This window comes from Micromys minutus (genome assembly GCF_963924665.1).
Source record: "Micromys minutus genome assembly, chromosome: 4".
NCBI lineage: Eukaryota > Metazoa > Chordata > Mammalia > Rodentia > Muridae > Micromys > Micromys minutus.
The window spans coordinates 69,847,053-69,871,511 of NC_137973.1; the positions used below are offsets into that span (position 1 = coordinate 69,847,053).

The window sequence follows — 24,459 nt, forward strand, 5'->3', positions numbered from 1 at the left end:
GGCATCACTTTCAAACATGAGTGCTTCTTTTATAAACTAACTTTACCTTCATTGTTTGGGGTTAAAGGCAAGTATTGAGGGCATGTTTGTATTCCAACCACAGGTATGAAAGGTGTGTGCTAACTAGAAACCGGTTCAAATATTCTATAACAGAGGGGTTTGCTGCTATTTTGCTGGTTTTCTATTTTGATTGGTATATTTAAGTAATATAAGCTATTTTCTATTGCATGTGCCTTTCCATATTGAGTCTGATTTTGTTCATATGCAGACCCAGTTATGGGTAGGTATAAGATGGTAAATAAAGGGATTTCCTAGTTGTTCTCTCAAAGGACACATTTTCTTCTGGGCATGTATCATAAACCACTCTAAGCTGGATTGGAGTCTTATCTTTCATATCCATGTATGCTCTAAATTATTAGAATAGAAGCTATCTGCAAAAGGGAAGTTCTTGTTAGATCTTATGGAAAGATAAACTCAATCTCTTGTTCAGAGTGGGGTGGACACACCCAGCAAGTATGGGGTTTTCTAGATTGTTAAATACATTGTTACAAGAGTCATGTGTACAAAGTACACACCAATGAGAGTCCATTGTGTGCACATAGCCCAAGCCAAGCAGAGTCCTGGATTGATAAGCAATTCCCTATGCTCACCTCCTAACTGGAGGCTAAGATGTTGTTCTACTCATTATGGGAACCCCAGGACTAGCATACTCTTTGAAACAGCAGGTATCCAATAGATACATAACACACCTCAGTATGTGGAGTTACAAGCAGATGTGAGCTGTGAACTGAACTCAGATCCTCTGGAAGAGCAGTGTACACTCTTAACTGATGGGCCATGCCTGCCTTTTGTTGTGGCTTTTGAGAATATATAAAGACATAGAGTTGAAAGGGATCTCCTCCTCCAGTGAATTGCCCAAACTACTCCAGGATAATGGTTGGTGAGCATATTTTCAAAGCTCCCCAGTGATGGTAATGACAGAATTTAATCACCTATGTGGCTGAGTTCTGCCTTGGGTCAAATTCTCTCATTGCATCCTAATCTAATTTTTCATCTCTATAGAGATGGAGAAAAGCCAGCTAGCATCTTCCTCCAAACAAGCCGCAATTCTTGAGGAAACTTATTAAATCAGTGTCAGTCCTCAGCCTGCAACTTCCAAGGTGAGCTCAGCTGGGCTCTCAGCTTTCCCCAGGTTTCAGCCTCCGTCCTCTGAATGGTTTTTGTCACTTCCCTTTGGCTTTTTTCCAACTCCTCTTTAGCTCTCTAGTAATTCAGAAACCAAGAGCTTGACTCAATGCTAACGAGGGCCTGACCAAGGTTAAATATAGAAAAAATTATAGGTTCTCTGACTGTGTGGGTCATACTCTGTCAGTGCATGTCAAGGTAGAAAAATGCTCTTAACATAGACCAAAACACCATTTGTAATATCCTAAAACAAGATTGGATGGCAACTCACCCTGCTAAAAATATTTTTCTTTGTTGTTTTAAAAAGGCATATTTGTTATTTTAATGGTTAGATGTGTGTGCCTATGAGAGTTTATGTACACCACATACATGTTAAAAATTTCTTCTTCTTCAATAATACACAGAGAAGAAAAGACAGAAAGATGTTTAACACACTTATAATAAAAACATCTTAAACAGTAAGTGGAAACTATTACATATTATAAGCTGCAACTTGTTACTAGACCAACTTGCCCAAAAGACTCTCAAGTTCCATTTGGCTAAGTCTTTGAGCATCTGAAGACAGGGCCGTATTTTTATATTCAATATACATTTTGTTCATTAATGCTTTTATTAATGCAGTTGCTTTCCAGATTTCTCAAAATTAACGAAAACTTTATGTTTTAAGGAAAATAATGCCATATTTGGAATGTTATATTTTTTCAATTGGCTTATCTTTTTTCTTCCTTTTAGATGTTTGTGAAAGACCATATTTTAGGATTATTTTTTAAAAAATTCTCCATTCTCCAGTTTTCCTGTGAGTTCTTGTCAGTGTAGACACAAAGCGAGCCCCTCCCAGCTCCTTTCTGAGGAGAACACAGGTGCCCCAGGTTTTCAGCTCCTGACTGTCCCTATTGTCCCTATTGTACTCTCTGAAATGGGTTCAGAGGCCATGTCTTAGTTCCTGTTTTGTTTGTTTGTTTTTTGTTTGTTTGTTTGCTATGGTGAAACACTATGACAAAGGCACCTTATAAAAGAAGGAAGAATTCAACTGGGGGATGGCTTACAGTTAGAGTTTGTCTGTAATCATTAAGGTACGGAGTGGAGTGTAGAAGCAGGCCGGTATTCTCAACACTGGAGCCTTGGCTGGGAGCTTAAGTCCTGATGTGTGTGTGTGTGTGTGTGTGTGTGTGTGTGTGTGTGTGTGTGTGTGTGTGATTAACAGGACTTTATTGGTAATAAACCAGAGCAAACAATCAGAATAACACATATGTAGTATTCAGTACACACAATAAAAGTCAAAGAAATGCAAAACCTGTATAAAACAAAAGAGAAGAGAGAAATCATCCAGCTTAAGAGATACAGGGTAGAGATCCTGTCCATCTTTGATCACACTTGTCTCTGTACCCAATAGAACTTACTGCACTTAATAAGACATACAGACATTTTAGTACTGAGTGTAGTAAAAGAATTAAACACATTTTCTAAACATCTTTCAATGACAAGGTGGTACCCTTCAGCTAACTAAAGCTAGAGGGTGGGTTAAGTCTTGACCTGAAGGCAGCAGGCAGGGGTGCAGACTGGGGTGCAGGTGGGGGTGAAGGTAGGAGTGCTGGCAGGGGGTGCAGGCAGGGGTGCAGGTGGGGGTGCAGGTGGGAGTGCTGGCAGGGGTTCAGACAGGGGTTCAGGCAGGGGTGCAGGCAGGGGTTCAGGCAGAGGTGCAGGGCTTTTGAAACCTCAAAGCCTACTCCCAGTGACACACTTCTTCCAATAAGGTCCCACCTTTTAATGCGTCTTAAACAGTTCACTTCTGGGAACCACATATACAAGTGTATAAATATGAACCTATGGGGCTATTCTCATCCAAATCACCACAGACCATAAACTTCTGTTATGTACAATTACAAAATTTTGACACTAATTTTTATGTTTTGGCCTAAATTTTTTTTATCCCTCCCAGGATCATCTTTGTTCCCCTAAGTCTTTTTCTTTTAAATAAAACTGCTTCCTATGCTGGGCATGGTGGCATATACCTAATCCCAGGAGTCAAGACACAGGCAGGGAGATCTCTGTGAGGTCAAGGCCAGACTTGTGCACTTAGCAAGTTCCAGGGCAGGACTACATTGAGAGATGCTATGTCCAAAACAAAAACAAAACAATAGCTAATAGTAGTAGTAGTAGTAGTAGTAGTAGTAGTAGTAGTAGTAGTAGTAGTAGTAGTAGTAAATTAAAAACTTAAAAATTGTTTCCTATCCTATTAAAAACACCTACATATATACACCATCACAAAGGCTTTATTTGGTTCATTAAGTGCTTTGTTTAGTTATGTTTTTTCCTTCACGTCAATTTGATTCTGTTGATTCAGGTTCACTCCCGTCTCCCCTGATGTTAAAGTCCTTCCCATGGTCCTGGTGCTTGTGCAGTAGTTCAGTGGTCATCCTGAAAGCCAGGAAGGAAGAGCAAGGGGAAGAGTCAGGGCTGGAGTACAACCCACTATGTTTCCACACTCCAGCTATAATCACTGCCACTTCAGCCTTATTTTAATCCCCCTGGGATTGCCCCCTGGGGAATCAGGGACTGAGTAAGTGTGTCTTCCGGCCCTAACCTCATTATTTTAGGAACAGTGCCCAGGGCCATCATGCCTCAGACTGTCCTGGGCTGTCTATCACATCCTACCCGTTCTCTTGCACTTTTTGAGTTCTAGTCTAGACCCAATAAAATGTTTATGTGACCTACGAGCAAGTCAGAGACTACAGTTGGAAAACCCTGTCTTGGAGCACTGGGGATTTGCACACACAATTTCTCAACTGGTTTGTTTCCTTCTGTGTCATAAATCAGTGTACGTATGATTTGTTGCTTGCTCTCACACTGGGATTGATTTCTTACCCAGCTCGTTTCCTTTTACCAAATCTTTTCCCTTTGGCCAAGAGTATTATACCATCAGGTCTGCTGTTTTGAGTCTACTGGAAACATTTCTAAATCCTTTGCTACGTCACTCTAAGACAGATGGGTTGCAAAGCCCTACAAAAGCAGGTTCTGACTAGATACTTCGAGTTGCAATTAACAGGGACCCTGTCTGTGTCTATCCAGCTATCTTAAATAATACAGAAATATTCTCTTCCAGATCCGGGACTCGGGGACTCCCTGTGGTCACTCAGCCTTCCCGGTTCTTCTAGCACTCACTCAGCTCAGCCCTAACGCCATATTAGTTTATCCTCAGATTGGTACCACGGTGGTTGCAGATTCCTCAGGTATCACCTCCAGGAAAGAGTGTCTTTGTTCCTTTAACAGACAAGCACCCAGCTAAGCTCAACTGTCTGTTATCAGATCACATGCATATTCTTAACACAGTAGCTGGTAAGAAGAATGTGGGTACCTTTGTGTAAATGTAAATATCGATTTTATTTCCTGAGAGGAAGGGATGAGATGAGAGATGTACCCAAACTTTAAAAATACATGGCTTGGGTGGGCTAAGCCCAGAGTGTTTCTAACTATTCCTAGGCCTAGGTCTGGAAGCTCCTAGTCTCCATACAATCCAGTTTTCTACAAGCCTAGACTTTGAAGTCTTCAGTTTCTAGCCTCCATCTGCTAGTGGAGGCCGAGAATGTTTCAGCCTCTGAGATTTGCTGCTGAATAAATTCTTTCTATCTTTCTGAACTCTGGCTGGCTGCTCTGGCTCAAACTTCTCTCCAAGCTGACTGATTCAAATAGGCTTCTCTCAGCTTCTGACTGAATTGCTCTGCTTGGAAAGACTGCCTCTGAACTCCATGGTCTGAACTTCTCTGACTCAAGTGCTCTGGCCTGAACTGAGATCAACTGCACTCAGTGTGAACTCCACTGCACTGGACTGAACTTAGTTAACTCTCCCTCACTGTTCTTAAGTAGCCTCTGTATCCTGCCCACTCTTGTGAGAACTGGGCATATTCTATCTCTGACTCATTCTGTCAAATCTTTCTCTGATTTGTCCCTTTGTCTGTCCCTCAGTTAAATGTCATTGTTTGGGATCAAAAGTGTATACTGTATTGCAGTCAGAGGGATTAAAGGTGTGTCATGTCTCTCTTCCAGCTGGTTTGTATCTTTGAATGTGACCCCTTGCCAGAGCAGCCAAGTGGCTGGATTAAATTCCTCTAAACCTTTAAACAGACCAGTCTATATAGGAGAAAGAACACCTGTGAGATGTAGTGAGAATCCTTAAAGTTAATCTTGTTTTCTTTCAAGTGTTGGATGGGTGAACTTCATTCCTTGCACTTCCTAGGCAACTACCCTATCACTGAACTGAGTCACCAACCCCTCAAAGAAACTGTAATATTTATTTAGTGTGTACATATGTGTATGTACACACACACATACACACAAACATTTATTTAGTGTGTACATATGTGTATGTACACACACATACACACAAACACACACACATACACGCATAGTGGTCATAGGTGTACACAGACATATGGAAGTCAGAGAACAACTTGGGGGAGTTGTGTCCCTTCACCAGGTAGGTTCCAAAGATCAAATTCAGGTCATTGGTCTAGTAGGAAGTGTCTCTCTGCTGAGATATTTCTTCCATTCATAGAGTGATTTTTTTTTCCTCCTTTTAAAAACATACTCCATATGTAATTTTGTCAAGTCCTGATGGTTCTAACTCAGGTATGTTCAGAATCAGGACACTTACTGTGGTGCCCTCTGTGACCTGCACAGACACAGGATTAATTAGGCATTTGGATTTTGAGGCCATGAACAAACACAACACAGATTGCAGTCTGACTGGGTAGAGGATGGCAGCTGAGAATCTGTTAGACTATTGTTGGAGATACTAAATAGATATTTCACTAGCAAAAGAATACGGCTCAGAGGTTTGCAATACTTTTCCCATGTCACACCATTTCTGGAGGCCTTCTATGGAAGCATGAAGAATGTCCAAGCCCCACCTTAAAGTGGCTTTCTTCTAAAAGAGGTGTCTTATGCGTTATATCAAGATTTTCTTAATCTTGCTATAATGTCACTATTGTGATAAGTGGTCTACTCCTTCTCTTCCTCTCCTCCTCCTTTGGGGTGAGGTGGAGGTTAAGACAGTTTCTCAACATGTCCCTTGCTGGCCTGGAATTTGCTCTACAGGCCAGGCTGGCCTTGAACTCAGAGAGATCTCCCAAGTGCTGAGAATAAAGGTGTGCATCACCCATCAGTTATTTTCATGAACAACAACTTAGAAGTATGTTAGTATTCATTTTTACTCAGCTCAAGGACTAATCTGAACAGACACCCTCTTTAACTTCATTTATCCATGAACCACCAAAGGCATGGGACACACAAGGACAGGATTCATTTGTGAGGAGCACACAGTGCATGCTTTCTCTCCCGCTTTATGCCTGTAACAGAATCCTACCATGAGCTCTGTATTCCACCAAGAAAATAAAGTAATAAAGCCAATCGATGTTGGCATTGAGCTGCCTATTGTTCAATACAAAGTAAGGTCTAATATAAGCAAATATACACAGATGTGTGTGGGTAGGGGTGGAGTTCTGGGTCTTGTGGCACAAAGATAAACTTAGGAATTTGACCTCTAAGCACCCCAGCCCTATGACTTCCTGGACACATGACTTTCGACAAGCCATTTGTCTTCTCCATTTCCTTTTTCATAAACAGGTTATGATGATGAGCATCTGATAGTATTTAAACAATAGAAGACAGTATATGGGGAATGATTGGGTGGATCCTGTCACACGCCAAGCCTTCAGTCAATGTATGCTCTCATTATCTCCCCATATAATCCATGTCTTCCTTATGGCGATGCTCTCCTATTGTTCCCTCCCCCTTGCTGTCAATCACTAAAGTGATGAGACTTGACCTTCTGACATTTCTAGGATGTGTTTTGTTTGCTGTGACACAGAGCCTCACTGTGTAGCCCAGGCTAGTCCCCAACTTGCAATCTTCTTACCTCTGCCCTTCACTTGCCCAGATTACAGATGTGTACCTGATGTACACATGTTTATACATCTGGATCTATGTATAGATGTGCTTGACTTAGGTCTTTAACACACTTTACAGTAAACTCAGTCTTTTGGCTTTTGTTTAATTAGTGGCTAAATCACCTTAGGAAATCATTTAAAGCAATATATAAACTACAGCTTGTTTCATGTAATATTTGTAAAAGTGAATTAAAGAGTGGTGTGGAGAGGTAGCTCAGCAGCTAAGAGCACTCACTGCGCTTGCAGAGGAGCTGGGTTTGATTCCCAGTGCCCATGTGGTTGTGCACAACCATCTAACTCCAGTTCTAGGGGGTTCTGATGTCCTTTTCTGACCTCTCCTGGCACCGACCACGAGCATACACACAAACACAGGTAGACATGCACGCATAGACATGCATACACAGACACACACACACACATACACGCACACACACACATAGATATGCGCACACAGACATAGACACACAATAATATATACATTACTACATATAATGGCATATATATTATTTTACCACATATGCAGACAAAACACTCTTATACATAAATAAAGATAAAATAAATTGATTGAGCTTTCCAATTTCAAGAGACTGCTAGATTTTTAAGAAACTAAACATGGCTAAGGGTGACGCATAGTGACAGAGTAATTGCCTAGCTTACCAGAGGCCCAAGCACCGCAGGACAAGCAGCTATGAGTCAGCAGGGTTCTGACAGGCTGCCCCGCTTCCAGCTTCCATCGTTTCTCCTTGATCGTGTTAGCGCTCAGATTGTTTGTTTATAGATTGTTTGTTTATAAGCATGGCTTCCTCTGCAGGATGCGAAGTGGCTTTATGTAACTAACACCAGATAAAGGAGCCCACATACTGATGTGACTCATGAGAACCACTCCGACGGCTCACACTTCCATAATCATTGTGAGGACTCAGAGCGAGCAGCATCTGGTGACAGGGAGAGTGTGCGAAGAAGGGGAACAAGTTTAGAGAAGTGGTTCAAAGAACCGGAATTTGGAGCCTGTGGACGATGATCCAAAGCAGGATCTGCCCTTGTTTGATTTAAGTAAGGAGATCAAGGAACAAGGGTGACCTCCTTCTGTTTCCCCAGGGGAACTGGGGCACAAGCAGGGAGTTATGTGGCCTTTTGAATAAGAAATCCAAATGTCTTCTAGTCATTTTTTTTGTCACTAAGGTCAGAGTTCCTCTTAGACATGGATAATGGAAGGCACACAGGGCTTGAAAGATTTAAATTCTAGAGTCAGTACATCAAACACTTAGTTCCCTCTGCCTCGGTTGTCTGATAACTTTGTTAATAAAGCATTTTTCCCCTCGGAGGGAACAAGAGAGCTGAGTGCTTGTGGCTTATTTCCCCGAGTCCTCTGTACCGGTGCATTGGATTAGAGAGAAATCCAAAAGAATAATAACGTGTCATCAAGCAATTGTGCGTTTGAGGCTGAAAGCGCCTTGATTTCATCCTCAGCCTTCAGAATCCCCAGCTAGTAGGTTTGGGGGGAGGTGAGATCATCACATGACTTTCAGGACAGAATCAAGGCTGACACTCAGTAAGGCATCTGCCTGCCCTGCCAAATCTGTGCTGAGCGATCTTGGGACTGGGGAGTCTGTTGAAGGCTGGTAATGTCTACCAACAGGGCAGGGTGGCAAAGAGAAGTGAATCCCAGTGTTTCCCACTTACAGAATCTATACAGTCTATAAGCAGCAGTGGCAGGTAGGTCAGCTTGCATGGTTTCTGGGACAGTTTATACAGTCTGTGAATGGAAAACAGGCAAAGGGAAACCTCCAAATGCTGATAACTGCTTCTGGTCACAGCAGTACAGTGGCGGACACTGCTGTGGGGTTCCTTTATGACAATTCCTTATTGAAAGCCATTTCAGCTTATGCTGGCAGAAGTAGCTTATGCTGAGGTGATTTTCAGCAGGCGGGAAGGAACTGAAATCCTCTCCTCTGCTTTGCACTTTTCTTCCATCTCATTTAGACGGCAGACATTAAACCCTAAGCCAGCGGTTCTCAATCTTCCTAGTGACAGTGGCCCTTTCATACAGGTCCTCATGTTGTGGTGACCCCCCAACCATAAAATTATCTTTGTTGTTACTTCATAGCTATAATTTTGCTACTGTTACGAGTTGCAATGTAAATCTGTGTTTTCTGATCTTCTCCACCTTCAAATGGGTCATGACCCCCAAGTGGAGAAATGCTGCTCTCCATTTTCTACATTAATTTGCACATCCATGAGCCCGATACTTCTTACATAAGAACCTAGGCCAGCTGGAGAGGAACTGAAGGTTTTTGAGCTCTCATCCTGGTTGAACTGGTTGACTAACTGTAATTCCTAAGTGGAAATAAATCCTTTCCTCTCTTAAGTTATTTCTTAGTCATGGCATTCATCCCAGCAACAGAAATCAAAGTCAGACAGCAAAGGGTCTTTCCTGGGAAAGCTTTCTGCTTTCTTTATATCTCAGTTATCATCAGAGTCTTCATACTGGAGAGAATGTCAGTGTCTTTATTGTAACGGAAAATTAGACCCCTAGTGTCAGCAAAGAGCATTTAAGCCTATAGCAGAGACTTCTGTTAGCTGTAATCTATCAGTCTGTTCTTTTAGACAATATGTTTTCAAGATTGTTCTTTTAACTTTTTTATTGATTGTTCTTTTAACTATAAATGTTCCCTGAAACTGTTGGCCATGTTGGCAGACTGTACCTGGGTAATCTGTGTCTGAATTTCTGAGCCATGATTTGAGTGGCAGATTCTCCCCCTTGGGTCCCCCAACTGTAAGTAACCCTTTCCCTTTGGTCTGTAAGAAAACCCAATACATTCACTATTCTCACCAACTTGGGCTGTAGTTAAATTCTAAGATGGTGTGTTGTGGGGGTCCCCTTGTAGTGACTGGGCATTTGTTTGTCTAGATATAGCTAACTTAACACATGTCACTCATATTTGGCTCCAAAATAAATAAAGTCTTATTCCCCTTTCAGGTGAAAAAAAAAAAAAAAAAAAAAAAGGCAGCAGGGTGCTCAGGTCCAATTCCCAATCCCATATACTTTCCCTGAGCCCTGAGCAGATGCTGTGGATGTAAAACTTCAGGGACTAAGCTCTCAATAGATTCTTGGCCTGAGTTTGTTACTCCAATTTGCAACAATGTTAACATATTGGTTTACAGATGGTGCTTTGTGATGATGATGATGATGATGATAATGAGGATGGTGTTTGAAGCTTGTGTTTTAAACAGTTGTTCCTCAGTGTCTTTGGAACCTTTAGAAGTGGTCTGCCTTGCATGCTGCCCACAGTGGGTCTTTAAAGGCTAAGTAGAGGTCTCCTACCTGCTCTGCTGAGATCTGAAGAGCTTCCGCCATTCCTTCCTTCCCATGATGGACAAAAATCGTGAGAAAATAAATCTATTATCCCTTCCTCTATTTCTGAGCATACTGTGGTCCTAGTAATTCAGAAGTCAAGATCATGCGCACATACAGGGAAAATTAGAAAGTGACCGTTTGGGTCGTGCCTGGTAAAGATTCACATTCGAAAAGAAACTCTAGAAAATTCTGAAAAAAGATCTGAAAAAGAAGTTCTGGAGCCGAAAAGTTAGTAACTGAGGTGCACGGAGTTTCAGTGGGAGGAGCCAAAGGAATATTTAAGTAGGCAGAAGAGGTCACCAGCACATTGGAACACAGGTCTCAGTAAGTCCAAAACTGAAATACTTCAGAGGAATAGATGACAAAAGATTGATCAAGCAAGACCAATGATTTAAGAGTGATTCCTTCCCTGCTCCCCCTGCCCCTCACTACCTGTGGGAGTTGGGAGAACTGGCCCTGGTGTCATAAGAGCTGGTGAGCTGCCCTGTCCACCTCTGTCTACAACACTTGGTAGAGCAGGCCCTGAACCTTCCCTGGGCAGTGCAGTGGAGCTGTCCTGATGACAAAGCCATGCGTGAGCCAGTCCTGAGGGAGCTCCTGGGAGAGTGGGCCCTGCACCTTGACTGGCAGCCCTGTGGGGCTGGCTTTGGAGGCACTGCGGGAGAGCTGACCCTGCTCCTGCCGATGGTGGCATTGGGTGGCCTGGCCATCCACAGCAGTTCTGGAGAGCTTGCCTTGGTTGTGCAGATAAGGAAGAGCCTCAAGGCTCAGTTATCACCTAGGCTCAGATCCTGGCTCTGAATTGGCCCACATCAAAAATCTATAGAGTCTGCAAACAACTGAGCTGCCTGAAAGGGCCAGTCGTACTGATCCAAAGCTGCAGGACCTCATGACACAGTGCAACAAGATACAGGGAGGAGTCCCAGTGAGGGTCCGATATTGATGGTGTCATAGAAGCCACAGATCTCAAACCAGACCAATGACTCTCTGCAATGAATATTTTCAAGGTTAGATATATGGACAGAAGGATTTATTGCGGGATACACTAACATGCCACAGCTTCCACAACTAATTATTTTCTATGCTTTGGGCTTTGTTGTTGTTGTTGTTGGTGGTGGTGGTGATGTGTGTGTGTGTGTGTGTGTGTGTGTGTGGTGTGGGGTATTTTATCTGGGGTGTGGGGAGGTTGCAAGGCAAAGGGTGGATGTGAAGGAACAAGGAGATGAGCAGACTTGGGTACTTGGTGTGAAACTCATTTAAAATCAAAAAAATTTTTTTTTGTTTTGTTTTTTAAGAGAAGAGATGAGCGTATTTAAATTAATCAACCTAGGCCTGAGTGTGGTGTCACACAACTAACCTAAGCATTTGAGAGACGGAGGCAGGAAGATCAGGGGTTTGAGGCCAGCCTTGGTTACCTATTAAGTTTGAGGTCAATCTTTCTACCCGAGAGTCTGTCTCAACAGCAAAATAAATAAATAAATAAATAAATTTTAAAAATAAATAAATAAATTCCACAAAGCAGCAAGATGGCTCAGTGGGCAAAGCCACTAAACCTAACAACTGGAGTTTGATCCTCAGGACCCGTGTGATGGGAGAAGAAAACTGACTCTCACATGTGATTCTCAGTCACAAACACATAGCTGTAACTTAAAATGCAAGCAAGCACACAAACACCAAAACTGTCAGACTTTCCAATGGAAGGAGGATTTATAATGACGGTATATACATCAAAGCTAGTCGGTATTTTATGCACCCTTTCCTCTGGAATCCAAAAGACTGACGCACTTGAAAGGACTGTAGGTGCTCCATCTCGTACAGAGTATATACAGATGAGGCTGTGATGTCAGCAGCCATAGGTAGGAATGGGGCCAACCAGGAGTGGTGCCCCCAGAGAGTACTGAAGTTAGGCTTCCATTGATCTATAGTAGGTTGCTGTGGATTAAGGATAGAGCAAATGGTTAAGTGGAATTCCCATGTGGGCAACATCAACCAGATACAAAAGAAAATAATAAGAGGAAAAACAACCAAAACAACAAACAACCAAACAAAGAAAAACCAAGAGCCAAACAAATTATAAAACGTAGACAACAAAAGACAAGATGACATTGCAAGACCTTCCTTTTTAATAACTGATAGAAATGGAAATGTATGAAGCTCTTTAATTAAAAGACAGAGATTGGCAGCCTGGGTACAAAGGACACAGGGAAATCCGCTGTCCATGGAGACGGATTTTCGAGCCTCAGACACGTGAACTGAACACGAAAGAATAGAAAAAGGATTTTTTTAATGCTAAACAGAAGAGCAGAGGCGAGCCACAGTAACCTCAGACTGAGTAGACTTTAATCCATAAAGTTAACAAAAGTTAAAAGGTGGGCATTTTATACTAACAAATGGTTACATAAAGTTAGAGATGCCAACTGTAAATATTTATGCACCAGGCCATTAAAAATATATGGAGCAAAGCACAGCAGAATGCAAAGGCAGGAGGGTAGCTTTCCAGCTGTAGTTGGTACTTAACTGCCTTACTCAGTAGTGAATACAACAGCAGCCATCAGGGAAGAAGGGGAACTACAGGGAAGAAGCCAACTAGAGCCCAGCGCCCCCTGCAGGGCACAGACAGGGACAGCCCAGCGCCCCCTGCAGGGCACAGATGGGGACAGCAGTTGCAAGGTCTCTGGTTCACATAGCACTTTCAGGACTGACCATATGCTATTCTGCAGATTAAGCCTCAGATTTGGAAGGCCAGATAGCAATGAAAGATGAACTGAGAGATCAGTGACCGCGGTAAAACTGGAAAATTCCCGAATTTATGGAAATTAAACACCACATTCCTAAACAACCAGAGGGTCAAAGAAGAATCACAGGAGAAATTTAAAAGCATTTAGAGGTGGATGCAAATGGAAAAACTGTGCAAGCAAGTATCTAGCTTGCATTCAAAGCAGAACAAACTGAAGGGAAAGTTACAGCCACAAACAAATGCTTAGGTTAAAAAAACAACATGAACAACAAAAACCAAACCAAAATCTCAAATCAACAACCCAAGCTTCCAATTTAAGGAACTGGAGGAAAGAGGGCAATCCAATTCCAATCTATTCACAGAAGAAAGCAGTAAAGATTAGGGCAGGGGTAAGTGAAATGGAAGATTGAAAAACAACGTGCCAGTCAGTGAGACCAAGAGAAATTTCTTTGAAAAGATCAGTGATTGAGGAGCCATTAGCTAGATGGCCTAAAAGAGAGGAAAGATTCAAACTACTAAAATCAGAAATAAAACTAGGGATTTAACTATGGATACTATAGAAATTATAGGATTTCTGTAGGTACTGTAAGTACTGTAAACAACTATAAGTTGACACACTTGGTAGCCAAGATGAAAGGGACCAATTCTTGACTATCAAATCCACTAAGGAGACACCACAGAAGCACAGGCAGAGACCCCACAGTGGATTTATTGTTAAAAATCCATACTTAAAATTTATTGTTAAAAATCCATGTCTGGTGGTTACAGCCATTGTTGAAAATGTGGTACTGAAGTCTGCAGCTGGTGAGGGACTCTCTGTTTCTCCTTTCAGTGCTCTAGGGTTTTGCTTCAATATATTTTGATGATCTGTTATTAGTTGAATAATCATTAATCAAAAACTTTTCTAGAAAAGTTCTGGGCCAAGTGCCTTCACACTGAGTTCTGACAAATATTTCATGAGGAAATGATGCCAACTCTCAAAAACTTCCAAGAACTTGAAGAGGAAACATTTATTAGATCACACTGTGACGCTGCTTTACCCTGATTGTGACCCTGATAATCACTTGGAGAAAGAAAAACTACAGACCAATATCCTTTAGCCACAATGTTGTAAAATTCCTCAGCAACATATTAGCAAACCGAAGTTAAGGGCCAGTTTGAAGGGCTGTACTCTGTAACCAAGGGAGATCTGTCTTCATTACTGTTCTATTGTGTGGAGAGACTAAGGCGCCTTTAATAAGAGAAAGTATTTAATTGGGGACCTGTTTAGTTTTACTTAGAGTTTTAGGGGATTAGTCCCTGTCCATTAAGACAAAAAACATGGTAGCAGGCAGGTATGGGTCTGAGGACTTATATCTTGATGGGGGGACAGGAGGAGAGAGAGAGAGGGAGGGAGAGAGAGAAAAACTATCACTGTGCAAGGATCGTTTAACCCATTAAAATTAGTCAATGAATATACATCAGCTGAATAAGTAGAATAATCGTATCAGTGGATTCAGAAAGAACACATTTAATACAATTCAATACATTTCTTGATGAAAAATAATCAACCAGCCAGGAATAGAAAGCACTACAACATAATAGGAAACAGGAAACATTATAAATTATGTTGAAAGGCCAAAAACTTTTCCACTAAAAGCATAGACAATTAGGGCTGCCTTTGTCCAAAGTATATTTTTTTATCAGCACAGAACTGGAAGCTTTACACATAATAGCTGAAATAAAATAAAAGCAGTTAAAAGTAAATCAGAAATAAAGTCAATACATATAATTTTTGATGCAAATCAGAAAAGGAGTAACATTACTTCTCCTTATCGATGACAGATGCTATATACAGAAAATTCTAGTGATTACATATGTATACACACACACACCACACAAATCTCCAAATACATATCAGTAGACAAAAGTTAGTTGAATTTCTATACACTAAGAATGAGCAACCTAAAAAGGAAATTTAAAAAATAATTCAACTTGTTAGAGCATCAAGAATAACAAAATACTTAGGGATTTTCCAAGGCAAAATTTGCCTAATTAAAAATATTCCAGGACAGGGGAGGCTCCCTGGAGTCTGTGGGGGTGACCCTAGCTGAGATTCCTAGCAGCTGGGGATATGGAGACTGAAGTGGTCTCCTCCTGTAGCCTGGCAGGATGTCCAGTGGCAGGAAGGGGACACCAACCCACCTACAAAACCTTCAACTCAAAATTTGTCCTGTGTCCAAGATGCACAGGGATAAAGATGGAGCAGAGACTGAGGGAGTAGTCAGCCATGACTGGCCCAACTTGAGACCCACCCCATGGGAGAGAGCCAACCCCTGACACTGTTAATGATACGCTGCTATGCTTACAGACAGGAACCTAACGTAAATGTCTCCCAAGGGGCTTCATCCAGCAGTGTCTGATGGAAACAGATACAAAGACCCACAGCCAAACATCAGATGGAGCTCAGGGAGGCTCAAGAACACTATAAGAAGACCTACAGAGTCAACTAACCAGTGCCATGGGGGCTCACAGAGACTGGATCATCAACCAAAGAGCATGAAGGACTGGACCTAGGGCCCCCACATTTGTAGCAGATGTTCAGGTTAGTCTTCATGTGGTTCCCCTAACAACTGAAGCTGGGGCTGTCTCTGACTCTGTTGCCTCTCACTGAATTCCCTCTCCTACCTGGACTGCCTTGTCTGGCTTCAGTGCGAGAGGATACACTTACTCCTGCTGTGACTTGATGTCCCAGGGTACCCAAGGGGGACTTTCCCTTATTTGAGAGGAAGGGGAAAGGTAATAGGGGGTGGAGAGGAGGGAGACAGAGACTGCAATTGGGATATAGAGTAAATAAAATTAATGACAAAATATAAAAAATTATTAGAAGAAATCACAAAAACCTAAGTGAATGGAAATACATGTCATGTTAGTGGATTAGAGGTCTTTACTTTACTAAGATGTCTGCTACTTTCTTCATCCAACAAGAGGCAATTTAAGGAAAAATTTTGGCTTCCACTTTGAAGGGATGTGTATCACCATCCTTTCACTGGCAGCATTCAGGAAATAAATAATGAATAGGAAAAGGAGTTGAAGCATATAACCTCGAAGCCCACCCCTCATAACCTACTTCTTCAAGTAAGACTCCATCTCTAAAGGTCCCACAACCCCCCAACCCCCTATCCCCCATCCCCACTCCCACTCCCATTCCCCGCCAAAGAGCATCACTGTCTGGGACTAAGTGTTCAAACACATGGAGCTATGAAGGACTTTTCACATTCAGACCTCAACCCTCACCAAGACAATCCATAAGCTCAATGTAATCTCACAAATTCCAACTTTAAAATGAACTACAAAACCACAGTAACGGAGACAATGGGCACCGGCATGAGGGCATGCGTGCTGACCAGCAGAGCAGCCACCGGCACGAGGACATGCGTGCTGACCAGCAAAGCAGCCACCGGCATGAGGGCATGCGTGCTGACCAGCAGAGCAGCCACCGGCACGAGGGCATGCGTGCTGACCAGCACAGCAGCCGGCCTTGCATGTGTAAGCACATGCTCTTCAGCAAGTGTGCCAAGAACATCCCCCAAAGAAGTCTGAAATATGACTCTGAAACTAGAAACCAAGGAGCAAAAAATGAAGTTGGACTCCCATCAAATATCATATATAATAACTAGATGAAATAACCAAAAGTTAACTCATAATGAATCAAACACTTAAAACCATGAAGCTCTCAGAAGTAAAGGTAGGCAAAAGCCTATACACTATTAAATTTTGGAATGACTCCTTGGCAACAAAAATAGATAAATTGAACTGCACAAAAAATGTAAATATTTTGTGCATCAAACCTCACAATCAACAGGATAGCAAGGTGATCCACAAAAATGAGAGAAAGAAAATCTATATACTATATACTATATACTATATACTATACACTATACACTATACACTATACACTATACACTATACACTATACACTATATACTATATACTATATATTATATATAATATGTAATACATAATACATAATGTATAGTGTATATTGAATAACATATAATGTATAGCATATAACGTATAACATATATAACATATATGCACATGCGCATATATACGTGTGTATATATTAACTTAGGTCTTTCTATTGTTGTGATGAAACACTATGAACAAAAACAACCTGGGGCAGAAAGGGTATTTTTAGCTTACACCTTCATATCACTGTTCAGCATGGTGGTAGTTGGGACAGGAACTCAAGCAGGGCAAGAACATATAAGCAGGAGTTGATGCAGAGGCCATGGAGGGATGTTGCTTACTGGCTTGCTCATCCTGCTTTCTTACAGAACTCAGGACCATCAGCCTAGGGATGGCACCACCCACAATGGGGCTGGACCCTCCCACCTCAATCAATAAGAAAATATCATACAGGCTTGCCTATCAGCCAATCTTGTGGAGTCTTTCCTTAATTGAGGTTTTCTCCTCTCAGATGATTCTAGCTTGTTGTGAAATTGATGTAAAACTAGCCAGCACATCCAACATGGGTTTCCTATCTGCAATAAGTAGCAAACTTCTAAATCACAAGTCACTCAATTTTAAAATGGACAAAAGGGCTAGAAATATTCCTCCAGAGATCTGCAGTCACCCATGACATACATAAAAATATGATCAACTCTGCAGACAGATATCATCTTCCACAAATGGGGGATGATAACAAAAGGAAACAAACAGGAAGGGGACAAAGGAGAGGGGAGGAGAGAAGGAAAGGGGAGGGGAGGGGAGGGGAGGGGAGAAAGGAAGGTTACGGAGAACATGGAGAGATAGAAACAGCCTTAGGTACTTCCAGTGAGAATGGAAACAGGGCACAGCTGTGGGATGTGGTGTGGTCACCCCTCAAAATCCTCAAAAGAGAATTATTATTATACAACATAGCAGTTTTAATTTTTGTTTTATCCCTTCGGAGAACGAATAAAACAGAGTCATAGAGAAATATTCATAAACTCAAGTTATTTATAGTAGTTAAATTATGGGTGCAACCCAAGAGCCTGCCGGTAGCAGAATGGGAGGGAGATTTGCAATGGCGTCCTGTTTAGCCTTGAAAAGAAGGAAATTCTAGCACAGTGACAATCTCACGGACATTGAGACAAACGCTTGTTTGGGAATATAGTGTGATTCTCTCCCACATCTCTGACTCAGGTATCTTGTTTTATTTAACGGAACATCTATTATTTAACACTCTGTTCTGCCTTCCTCCAAATGTCCTATAGAATGTGGATTAGCAGGTCAGAAGCAGAAGAAAACTCATGAACCTAAGATCATTTTTCCCTATAGCTTGAAATAAATCAGGTTTGCAAAGCTCCCAGTGTGACTCTTGGAGAGCGTTCATTCTGTGAAAAATATGTGTTGTTGCTCTCTTTTGAAAATAAAACTTTAAATATTTTTGCTGGTTTTTAAATTTAAACCAATATCTGCCCCCTCTTCCCACTGTGTGGTTGGAAGGAAACCCCATCTTCCCAGAAATACTGGCAGTTCATATCTATCCCTGGGACACATAGTTCGATCTATATGCCTTCACCTTTTTAAAAAATAGGTTCCTCATTGATGTGTTTAGTGTGTGTGTTCCTGAATGTAAGTGTGAGCATCATGTAGGTACCATATCTGCAGAGTCTAGAAGAGGACGTTGGGTCCTGTGGAACGTGAATTATAGGCAGTTGTGAGCTACCCAGTATTGGGTGCTTGGAAATGAACCCTGGTCCTCTGGAAGTGCTCTTAACTGTGGAGCCAGCTTTACACATCCTACCTTCCCTTTCTAACTTCATGTGTGGTGTTATGAAGGGACTTCCAGACCCTTCTCCATGTCATGCTCTGCACTAAATATCCTGAGGTCTTAATGGATTGCTTCCTGTTGGAAGAAGAGGCAAAACCAAAACCTCTTACTAATCATAATAAATGCTGTGAGAAAAAAACAATGAGTGAGGCAGTTACTAATGGAGACCCACTTCCAAACATGTTTATAATGAAGTCACGTGATGAAGTCACATACAAAGAGAGGCTGTCTTAGTTAGGGTTCTATTGCTATGACCACAGCAACCCTCATAAAGGAAAGCACTTAATTAGGGCTGGCTTATGTTTCAGAGGTTTACTCCATTATCATCATGATGGGAAGCATGGCAGTAAGCAGGCAGACACAGTGTTGGAGAGGTAGCTGAGAGTTCTATACCTGATTGACAGGCAACAGGAAGAGACATTGTGCCTGTCTTGAGACAGACCAGGCCTGGCTTGAGCTTCTGAGACTTCAAAGCCCACCCTCAAGGGACACACTTCTTTCAGTAAGGCCACAGCTACTCCAACAAGGTCATACCTTCAATGATGCCACTGACTTATATAGGAGCCATTTCCATTCAAGCTACCACAGAGGCATTTGTTAGTTAAGTAGAAGAAACCGAATACAGAGGAGAAGCATAGAACATGCTTGAGTCTAGAAAGACCTCGAGGTGTTCACGTTATATAGAGAATGTGACTGGCATACGGTGGGAGGAAGGGAGTGTGGAGAGAAAGGAAGGGGCCCATTGTCTGGAGTGTGAAGGTTTTTATGGACTATCAAGTAGAACCACCTAGGAAAGGAGCCCCTGGAGCCTCTGGACAGAACCTGTGAGGGGTTACCTAGACTAGGCTAGACTCTGAGCATATTTGTGAGAGTTTATCTAGATCAGGTTAGCCTTTGGGCATGCCTGTAAGGGATTTTTATTGTGACCATGGACTGTACCATCTCATACTTTGGGTTCTGGCACTTAAACAAAAAAAAAAATTATTTGTTTTTATGTATTTGAGGTTAGCATGTATAGCTGCATGCCACAAGAGGGTGTTAATTCACAGTATAGATGCTCATGAGCCACCAAGTGGTTGCTGAGGACCTCTGGAAAAACAGCCATGGCTCTTAGCCATTGAGCCATCTCTCCAGCCATGCTCTGGTTGTTCTAGGCCAGGTAAAGAGAATAAGAGAAAGGAAATCCAGCAGCAGTGATCTTTGCTGTCTGCTCCCTGACCGCAGACACAGCATGACCAGCTTGCCTCATGCGCATGCCACAGCGGCTTCTCACTCTGGTGGACTGTTCCCTGGAACTGTGGGCCACAATAAATATTCTTCACTTAACTTGCTCAAGTCACGTTAATTAACAAATGGGTTTTTACTTCATGTTTGGTAAAAAAGTCACTGAGGAATTGAATGTGGCCTATGGACATGTTCTCAACTTTGGAGTCTTCTGACTTCCAAGCCTCAGTTTACCCATGGTCTTCCTAAGACTCTGTACAGCTTTGGAGCATGGAATCGCACATAAGACCCACACAGAGTCAAGCCAGACACAGTTCCAGCATGGACAGGCTAGGGCATAAAGTCCCATGTCTGTCTGAGTCGCAAGGGCAGTTGATAGCGGCTGGGAGAGGAAGAGTCGGGTCTCTCTAACAGTACAGTCCATGGTAGGCTGGCAGTCCTCCAGTGGAAGACCACTCAGCAGAACAGATGGGCAACACAAATTAGACTAGATTGGTTAAAAGGAAAAAGAGGTTGGAAAGTTAGGTGGTTATGGATGGGGGCTGGATCTGGGAGGAGTTAGAGAGGTGTGAATATGACCTGAGTACATTGAGTAAAAAATTTCAAGGAACTAATTTAAAGATGGGGAAAAAAGGAGGGAAAGAGGGAGTGGGAGAGGAAAGGGAGACAAAGACAAAGATCAGACACACACTGGAAGTGGGTTGAATCATAAGCTCTCCAAGTCCACCCACGATGACCCACTTCCTCCAGTAAGGCTCTTCTTCCTCCTGAAGGTTCTAGTGTTCAAATAGGTGAGCCTATGGAAGACATTTCTCATTCAGGTAGATTTCATCATTGACATGAACTAAGCTAGATTTGGTCATACAAAGATTATTGCAAGGAGCCCAGCCCCAGTGGGTACATCACCCGTAGAATCCCACCCCTAAATAAAAATGAAACAAAACAAACAATAACAACAAAACCAGGCAACTAATGACGGCCAAGAGAGGCAGAGCTGGCCTCTCCTAATGATGAGCCCCCATCTTGGTTGTCTAATCCAACGCTGTCAGAAACCATATTCACACAAATAACAGAAATGGACTGGCTAGGTCGTGTGTGTGTGTGTGTGTGTGTGTGTGTGTGTATGTGTGTGAATTTGTACACGTGCATGCAAACATATCTATGTATCTAACAGTGATAGTGAATGAAGAAGAGGCATGAGTCTGAGGGTGAGGGCATGAAAGGAGTTGGAGGAAAATATATTGGGGTGGGTGGGAGGGAGGAGAGAGTGATGCAATCCTGTTATAAAATTAATGAAAAACAAAACTTCAGGATTCCATGTTTTCTCTCATACATGGAATCTCTTATTAAGACAGGAAGGGAGACTTTGGGGAAAAGAAGGAGGGGACTGGTATTAGCATGATAAGATCAAAGTTCATTATATCCATTATAATGACATGTATCTTGTTTAATTATATACATACTTATAAACTAAATAAATAAGGAAGAGAGGGCGCATACTAAGGAAAAGCAGGAAGATACACAATTGCTCTTCTAGCTCAGTGGCACTAATTGGCCAAACTGTGTGGGGTTTTTTCCTTTCTATTTCTTCAATTTATGAAAAAAGATGTTAATTAAACAAAGTAAAGTATCTATGTAACCATTAGAAGTTGTCACAATGAATATTTAATGACAAGGAAAAATGCTTTTTCTGAGACTGAGCTCTTTGCTCAGAATCCGCTGGTATTCACCCCCATGTGCGGCTGTGTCCCTGAGAGGCTGCCTGCCACGAACACCAGCTACTCTGCCTGAGGCTCTCGCTGGCCAGGAACCACTGCGTGTCGACGCTGGGGGACTGCTCAGCCCTCCTCCTCGCCAGCCCTAACCAACTGCTTGCTGATGGGAACTTGGTAGTTAGCAACCTTACCTTCCTCAGCTTGCCCACGGGCAACTGTGAGAGATGTTTTCCACGCTCAGGTTTTGAAGATTTCACCATCAGAGCAGAGATGACCACAACACCGTACTTCCTAGGTTAATTACATAGATTTCGTGCTGTGATTTTTCTTATCAAGTTAGTCGGCGTTCTTCTCATGCAGTGGCTGAATCTGTATCCTCTCTTCTTTGGGCACATGGCTGCTTTAATGAAAAAAACTGAGGCAGAAAAGACCTTGTGCAGTTTTCAAGCAGCACTATGCATGACCTTTGACTCCTATTTCTTCTGTGATCAAATCTCGGACTCTCTTTCGAGTGATCTCACACCAGCTCTTCCTCAGGAGGCCTACGTGCTGCTTGTACCGCCACCAAGTCTCTAGTGATCTCTGAAAAGTTCCAGCACATATTGTGAGTACTCAACACCAACATCAATGGGCGACAGAAAATAGCCTTTGCCATCACCGCCATTAAGGGTGTGGGGTAGAGTCATGCTCATGTGGTGTTGAGAAAAGCAGACATTGACCTCACCAAGAGGGCTGGAGAACACACGGAGGATGAGGTGGAGCGTGTGATCACCATCATGCAGAACCCACGACAGGACAAGATCCCAGACTGGTTCTTGAACAGTCAGAAGGATGGGAAGGATGGAAATACCGCCAGGTTCTGGCCAACGGTCAGACAACAAGCTGCGTGAGAACCTGGAGCAGCTGAAGGAAAGTCAAACCCATAGGGGGCTGCGCCACTTCTGGGGCCTTTGTGTCCTCGGTCAGCACAGCAAGACCACTGGCCACAGGGCTATACTGTGGGTGTATCCAAGAAGAAATGAGTCTCTGGGTCTTTGCTGATAATAAATAGTTTATATACCTAAAAAAAAATTCACACCTGAAGTGAGAAGTCTGACAACACAGAAGTCCTTACTCTGTGCAGCTCATGTGTCAACCTGTTTGACCCTCAGGAATACTCGATAGCCCAGGAAAGCCTTCTGATGCCCAAAGCCCCACATATATCTCAAAGCTAAGTTCCTGGGCTCCTGCTGAAGAAAATACTTGGTAATGCACTCTGGTTGTTTTATACTACCAAGGACTAATTTTACATATCAATAGTGACTGGAAAATTTTCTCCTCTGTATATCTTCACAGCATCTTATGTGAGTTTTCTGGCATCATCTTAAAAAATAAATTATGTAGTAAAATATTTCAATGGTAGAACATCTAACATGTGTAAGGTCCTCTTTTCAGATGCCAGGACTCCAACAGATGTATAGACAGATGGATGGATGGATGGATGGATGGATGGATGGATGGATGGATGGATGGGTGGGTGGGTAGGTGGGTATATGTATGTATGGATGATGGCTAGATATTTAGATGGATGAATAGATAAATGGATAGATGGGTGGATGGATGGTGTATTGGTCAGGGTTCTCTAGAGTCACAGAACTTATGGGTAATCTTTCTATAATAAGTTATTCACAGACATATGGTCTGTGGTCCAACTCCCCAACAATAGTCAGCAGCAGCTGTGAATGGAAGTCCAAGGATCTAGTTGTTCAGTCCCACAAGGCAAGCAGGCAAAGAGAGAGAGCCTTCCTTCTTCCAATGTCCTTATGTACGTCTCCAGCAGAAGGTGTGTTTCAGATTAAAGATGTGTACCACCACACCTGGATCTGGGACTTGCTTTGTCCCAGATGATCTTGAGCTCAGAGATCTCCTTGCCTTAGTCTCCTGGGATTCACAGCCACTATGTCTCAAGATCTCCATGCCAAGATCCAGGTCAGAAACTTGTATCTTCCAGCCTCAAGATCAGGATCACAGGTGAGCCTTCCAATTCTGGATTGTGCTTCATTCCAGACATAGGATGACAACCAGGCAAGCCACTACAAATGGGTAGATGGATGGATGGGTGGGTGGATGAGTGGATGGTTGGGTAGATGGATGGATGGGTGGGTGGATGAGTGGATGGTTGGGTAGATGGATGGATGGGTGGGTGGATGAGTGGATGGTTGGGTAGATGGATGGATGAATGAGTAAATAAAGTTCTGTGTTATTCAACCTTCACTGCTATGAGAAAATACCTGAGGAGGGGAGAAGGTACTAAAGAAGGAAGGTTTATTTGGCTGTAGTTTCAGTATATAGTTATATGTCTCAGTTGTTCTTAGGTCTGTGACAAGGCAGAAGTGCACAATAGAGGAAAGATGCTCACATCACACGAGGCAAGAAGAACAGGTAGGCATAGACCAGTGGGCAGTGCTTCTCAATTGACCTCACCTCCTAAGGGCCTGTTTCACTATGAACTACTG

At 42.5% G+C, this 24,459-nt stretch overlaps 1 pseudogene across 1 annotated transcript; it reads left to right on the forward strand.

The window, feature by feature from the left end:
* Window positions 1-16,599: 16,599 nt before the first annotated feature.
* On the forward strand, window positions 16,600-22,986 carry LOC308420138 (small ribosomal subunit protein uS13-like; annotated as a pseudogene). The gene is made up of 2 exons: window positions 16,600-16,801; window positions 22,502-22,986. The product of its transcript is annotated as a small ribosomal subunit protein uS13-like (transcript).
* Window positions 22,987-24,459: the final 1,473 nt, after the last annotated feature.